We start from the raw sequence: 6,288 nt of genomic DNA, 5'->3' as shown, positions 1-6,288 counted from the left end.
ATAATATTACTTGAACAGACTGGAAAAAGATTACTTAACTTTAGCAATCCTTCCATCTCTCTGAGAATTCATCTGGCTCCTTTCTGTGTTTCCATCCCCAAGTACAGCAATTTTTTGTAAAGTTTTGGCTTTTAGTTTTTTATTCTATCCATTCTATCCTCAGTCACATCTAGTCATTGCAAAGGCTTCAGATGATGCACTGGTGCCATTCCCTAATCATCCTGACCATTCTGGCCCCAGAATCTCTTTATATGCATCTGCTAAATATTTCACCAGTAGTAAAACCAACATCATCTTAAGTTCTGTTTTCCCACTCCAAATTCTTCCCTTCCCATGTTACTCTCATCCAGTAAAAATGTTTTTCCTACAGCAACACTTTTGTTCCTTTAACTTATTCCTGAAGATTATAAATTATTATGATTTCATGTCACAGTTTTGTAGAACTCCATTGCTTACAAAGCTCTTTAACAAATGTTATTTCATTGTATCCTTCAAAAGCCCTCAAGTAATATTATTATTTCAGATTTATTAAAGAAGCTATCTTTTCCAGTTCCATAAAACTTTCCTGCATATAATTTATAATAATAGCAAGAGCTATTATTTATCTCTGCCTAATTCTACTTTCCTCGTATTTTTGAACTCTTGCAATAATGTTCTAAGGCTGTTGTTTTCCACAAAAGGGCCATCTGAATTTTTAGAAATTAAAAAAAAAACTTGACAGATCCTCTTAACTGAACTTTCTCCAATTTATTCCTCCCTTCAGTTCTACTCAATAGTCACTGAGTCATTTTCCTACTATGGTGTTTGTATGGTATCACTGTGCTCATAACATACTTTTGTGAATAGCCATTGCTTACTAACACTGCCTACAAATAGTGGATATTTCCTACCATGACATTTAAAGTCCAGGATAAAATGGTCCAAAATTACATTTCAAGGCTTACGGCAGATTTTCCAATATCCTGCAAAACGTTATATTTAAATCTAACTTTCCACTATAACATCCCCACACTTTACAACATGAATTTTTACTCATGCCAGTATCTGTCTAAAAGAAATTCTTCCCTGTATCCTTCTGTCGGCTTCTAGACCTGCCTTTAACATACGTTTCATTGAAGAATCTTTAATACATCAAGAAGAAATGGTCATTTCTTCTACTGAATTTTCAAGATATTTGCACTTTCTGAAGTTAGCTTGAAGATCATTATCTTTTCATCTTAAATTTTTGTTTGTCTTATTCCTAAATTATTCTCTGAATGTTTGATACTATTGGGTAAATTAAGTCACATTATATAAACCTCTGTTACAGAAATGACCTAAGTCCAGTAAAATTAACTTTTGAAAAATATTCAGTTTAAAAAATCCAGAACTTTAAAGTATATATTACCAAAGTTTAGCTCAAATGTAAGTATTAAAGTGAGAGGAGTAAAACTAGAAGTGAAGTTCCTACTGGAGTTTAGGCACTGAATCTAATTGATAAAGGAGAAGAGAAGCAAAGAGTACAAAGCATTTCTAGGGATAGAAAAGAATGAAAAAACCACTCAAGTTCCACTCCTCTCTTTTACTATGTTTGTGATCTAATGGGGGCATACACATAGCACCATGTCTGCCGACATCCACGTCAGAACTTCCTTAACATTGTACAGCCAGATAACAATAACCTGCACAGTGTGAAACAACACATTCTCAGAGGACTTCTTAAAAAATCCATGTAAATTTTTGTCTTTGTCATTGAAAAATTTCAGATACCCAACGGCTATGGTATCTTGCTAGGAATTACAGGCACCTTTACTTTTTGATCCCTGATGTTAATATCTAGCCCACAAATCTACTCTGTATAGTCAAATCAGGTAGAAAATGATGTGAACAATTGGAAAATCCACATTTGTTTTTTTTATTATTGTTTGAGAACCTTATCACTCCCCTCAGGTGTTAGAGAACATTATTTCTCTCTATATATGTATATATCTATATATTTGTATCTGTGTGTGTGTGTGTGTGTGAGAAACTATTGCATATAATTTATCACCTTCCTTTACAAGAAATTTAACAAAAAATGCAAATACATTCAAACTGAAGTGATATTATTACTTTGATCTTTGTTAAAATAATGTAGTATCCTCTCATGTTGACTTTACATCAGCTGTTTTTTAAAAATTTTTCCAGTTTTAATCCATCTTTGTAAAAACTAACCACAATGATTTTCATAAAGCAGCAAAATAGCTTAGGGAAGAGAATACAGTGGAAAATAATTGTATTTGCTACACCCGCCCCCAAAGTAGGATTGGCATAGGAAACTGTCCAAATCTGTGCATTTTATTGTTTAGGAAATTGGTGCTTACATCCAACATCCGGTATGACTGGGATTCTGATGACTTGGTTGATACATTTTGGTAGAGTTTAGACTTGAATTACTTCGTGGGTAACAGTGGGAAGCAGTAAATACCTGCATATACTCTCCAAAGACATACCGGTTTGTTTTCCTCTAGATCCAAGGCAAGTTTCCACACAAGACCATGATACCATTTTGCTATTCTGAGTGTAGAGTATCTGTGAGTCTCGAGAGTAAAGAGAAAGATTTTGACTGAGAACAGCTGAACGCTTGTAGCATAGATTGGGCTTGAATGCATTGGTTCTTAAGTCCTGTGCCTCTCTGAAGATATTTTTCGCTAATCACGGGCTCTGTCTTAGATGCACATGTGAACAGCAATGCGGAACAACATCCACCTCACAGAACACCTTGAAAAATTATCTACTTAGGTAGGATATCTATCTTCAGACTGACCTCAAAGGGGCAGGTGGGGGTCCTGGGAGTACTGTAGCTGTTTCTTTACTAACTCAACTTCTAACTTGGGCTAGATTTCCTGAATTTATGATTGTTTTGTTTTATTCAAATGTTTCTCACATATGTTACTATTTTTAGGAATTTTATTTCTATCTGTACTTCAGTTGTGTAAACTAGTCAATTGCTACTTTAAAAGCACACAATGCTCTAATTATAGACATCAATATGTGAAGAGTATGTCTAAGTCTTCATCCTACTAGTAAAAAATGAGGCTTCTGAAAATTATAGCTGATCTAATTAAAAAGATTTTTTTTCTTGCAAGCCACTCCCAGCCCCATGGATAAATGTAAATGTGTTGCAGGTAGCATAGACTCTGGCAGCGACAGTAGCAAGAGAGAACTCAGGAGTGAGGAAACTGTAAAGTATCTTGGCTTATTTAAAACACCTTTGCACCTCTGATTGTCCTTGCTATCCTTCTTGGCCTGCTTCACTTGATTCTAGGTGACCTCAAGACATTCTTGGTTTAGGTCAAAAAGCTGAATGTGTTCAAAATGGCTCAGTATTTCTTTCCCATGACTCCCTTCCATATTAACCCCCATGTGATAACCATAATCAGTCCCCTTCACTTGAATTTTCCTATGCATCTGTATTCCCGTGTCATAGCTATTAATATTATAAAGAAAACAGGCGACATTTGCTCCAATAACATAATGATTAGAGCTGACAGCACAAATATAAACAGACCTAGATGACAGAGATGATTCCTTCTCCCTGTAGTTTGCTTTAATCATTAGTGGTGACTGTACATGGCAGGCTCGGAACTGCCACTGCGGAGGGGAACTGTGTTATGGCCCTGGAAGTAGCACTTACAGGTCAATTACATCAGTTGCTTGCAGTGAAAGATTGTAAAAGGAAATGGAATGTGCAAGTTATTAATATTAACAGAAGATTGGCAACAAAATATAAATTACAAGGAGCTGATTTCATAATTCTCATTTGTGTACCATAAATAGGGTATTGAAAATGGAAAAAGGAGGAAATTAAAACTGTATTGACACTGTCACCTTCAAGAAGAAACCAATAGATAAAATAATTTTTAATATTTATAATAAGGAAAATATGGGTTTAAGTACAATTATTTCTTAAAACTTAAAGGATCCACATATAGATGAACAAAAACTATTTTAGAAAAAAAATCCATGAATCAATGACCAAAAATAAAGAAATAGAAACAACTATAAAAAGTAAATATGGTAAATTGATGTGAAAAATAAAAGAAGCCACATAAGTTATGACAATAAATATAAATGCATTAAGTACATTTACTAAGAATCAGGCTTTGAGATTAGGTTCAATATAAGTTCAAAGTAGAGGCTAGCAAAGCAGGTAAAACTAAAATGATTGGAAGGAATAAATAGAAAATTGATATATACTATTCAAATAAAAAACATGACAGAAAGATTTTTTAGTCTGTTAACAGAAAGTTATGACCAACCTAGACAGCATATTAAAAAGCAGAGACATTACTTTGTCAACAAAAGTCCGTCTAGTCAAAGCTATGGTTTTTCCAGTAGTCATGTATGGATGTGAGAGTTGGACTATAAAGAGGGCTGAGCGCAGAAGAATGGATGGTTTTGAACTGTGGTGTTGAAGACTCTTGAGAGTCCCTTGGACTGCACAGAGATCCAACCAGTCCATCCTAAGGGAAACTGGTCCTAGGTGTTCATTGGAGGGACTGATGTTAAAGCTGAAACTCCAGTATTTTGGCCACCTGATGTGAAGAGCTGACTCATTTGAAAAGACCCTTATGTTGGGAAAGATTGAAAGCAGGAGGAGAAGGGTACGGCAGAAGATGAGATGGTTAGATGGCATCACTGACTCAATGAACCAGTTTGGGTAAACTCCGGAGTCGGTGATGGACAGGGAGGCCTGGCGTGCTGCGGTTCATGGGGTCGCAAAGAGTTGGACATGGCCAAGCAACTGAACTGAACTGAACCAATGGTGTGAAGATAGCTGATCACAATAAAAATTTTACTCTCTACCAAAAAATTTAAAAGAAAATCAAATCTCTGTAGATTAAATACTAAAGCATGTGAATGAAGGACAAAAAATGGGAGGTATTGCAAGTAAATGCTTGCATAATTTTGTAGTGAATTACTCTTCCAAACAAAATGTAAAAATCTGAAAACGTACTGGAAAAATCAATAGATTGGATTGTATATACATATATGTGTGTAGAATATCTATAAATATTTCTATAAACAAAATAAAGTAGTAAAAGCAAGATAAACATATAAAAACAATTACTGTATAACTTTTAATCATATGTATAATATGTATAACATACATATGTATAGTATATGTATAATAGGTATAATATGATTATATGTATATGTATATATGTATATATCATATATATATATAGGTATATTATATGTATATATGTATATATCATATGTATAACTGTTAATCATATGTATAATAACTATCTAAAAACTATAATGAACTTTCCCCAATTAAAGTTGTAAAGATTTATGATTTTAGTAGGGTTTTGGGGAACAGACTCTCTTTAGGTTTATTGTTACTCACAGGTGTAACATTTCTAGAGAACTCTGTGACCATATGTGTTGATACTGATGGAAGAACTTATGAAATTTAGTACATTCAAATATTTTATTCTAGGAATTGACCTTAATGAAACTTTCATAAATATAGACAAAAATTTGCAAGAGTATTCTTTATTCTGTCATTTCAATAGTGTCATATTGGAAATTATTTTTATGCCCAGTAACAGAAAACTGGTCCTATTCATTAACATAGGAAACTGGCCCATTCATTAACAGATTCATCTACTGTAAAATTATTAAAATATATTTCCTAATAATAGCTACTGAATTGGAAATATAAATGATACTTTCATTGTTGTTTGGTTGCTAAGTCATGTCCAACTCTTTGAGACCCCATGGACTGTAGCCCGCCAGGATTCTCCTTCCATGGGATTTCTCAGCCAAGAATACTGGAGTGGTTTGCCATTTCCTTCTCCAGAGAATCTTTGCTACTCAGGGGTCGAACCTGTGTCTCCTGCCTACACAGGAAGCTTCTTTACTGCTGAGTCACTAGGAAAATGATACTTTTAGGTGCTATCAAGAAGAAAGAAAAAAAATGGCAAAATTATCAACCTTGTTCTTATTTTGTCATTTTTGTATGAAGTATTGTTTATACTGTATATACTGTATATTGGTTTTCACAGCTCTCCTGCTTTATGAATTCTAGATTTGTTTAATGAAGAGGACCTGATATTGTTTATAGACATTTTAAATCATTCTCTTTAGCTATAAAGTTTAAGTCTATAATCATAGATGAATAGATAAGAATGAAAGTACATTAAGAAGTTTTAATTTAATTTCATACCTTTATTTTAAAGAATCACATAGGAGAAGAATTGCTATCTGGTAATATAAAAAATAACTTATGATAAGGACATAATCCACTTTCCTGGAAGC

Source organism: Cervus elaphus, chromosome 13, assembly GCF_910594005.1.
Source record: "Cervus elaphus chromosome 13, mCerEla1.1, whole genome shotgun sequence".
Lineage (NCBI taxonomy): Eukaryota > Metazoa > Chordata > Mammalia > Artiodactyla > Cervidae > Cervus > Cervus elaphus.
This window is presented reverse-complemented; position numbering follows the sequence as displayed.